Genomic DNA, 928 nt, shown 5'->3' on the forward strand with positions numbered 1-928 from the left:
TTGCCCGGACACACTTCCTTGCGTGCGAAGGTGTAGCTGGTGGGTCCCAGCAGTCAGGGGGAAACGTTTTTTTCGCGAAATACGATGGCCCGTCCGGTGGGTCCCTGCTGTCAGGTGGAGGAATAATTATTTTGAACGTAAAAAGGAGGCACTTCCTTGCGGGCGTCGTGGACCCAACTGTCAGCCTCTCCATGCACAGTACTCTTCCGATGGAAGTCGGTCGTTGACCACATTGACCATGCCGCACCAAGAGCACCACGGCGGTGGACGACGACGAGGCCTAGGAAGGGGACAACACGGAGCCGGGGAAGACGCAACATCGGATGCCCACATGAAGAGGAGGACAAGGGTTCACTGGTTCGGCTGCGGTGTGAGGCTGCCGTCGCCGCAGAATAACAGGGGGTGTGGGTGAGTAGAGGGATGGCCTGGCCAGCGGTGGGAGTAGTAGGGAGCGGTGAGGCCTCCGTGGCATCACAGCTGGCCACGGGAGGTAGGAGCATGCGGCACGACCGACACTGCTTTGGGCGGCTGGAGCACGAAGACCAGAGGTTGAAGAAGCACTACGGCCGTTGGATGGACATCGTACGGTCACTGCAGCTAGAATCGTCCATATTGACTAAGTTGACAAAGCCCTCCACCCAGTAAACTTAGTAGACCCACAAGTCAGCCTCCCACCAAGGTGAGTCCCAGCTAGCAGGGGGAGTATTCATTTTTTTGTGCGTAATAAGGAGGCATTTTCGGTGGGTCCGAGCTGACAGCGGGGGGAACGTTTTTTTCACGAAATACAGAGGCCCTTCCGGTGGGTCCCGGCTATCAGGTGGAGGAATCATTATTTTGCGCGTAATAAGGAGGCATTTCCCTGTGTGGGCCCCTACTGTCAGCTTCTTCCGATGGCTATTGTTTGTTGACCATGTTGACCTCGCTGCAC

Source organism: Triticum dicoccoides, chromosome 7B (genome assembly GCF_002162155.2).
Source record: "Triticum dicoccoides isolate Atlit2015 ecotype Zavitan chromosome 7B, WEW_v2.0, whole genome shotgun sequence".
NCBI lineage: Eukaryota > Viridiplantae > Streptophyta > Magnoliopsida > Poales > Poaceae > Triticum > Triticum dicoccoides.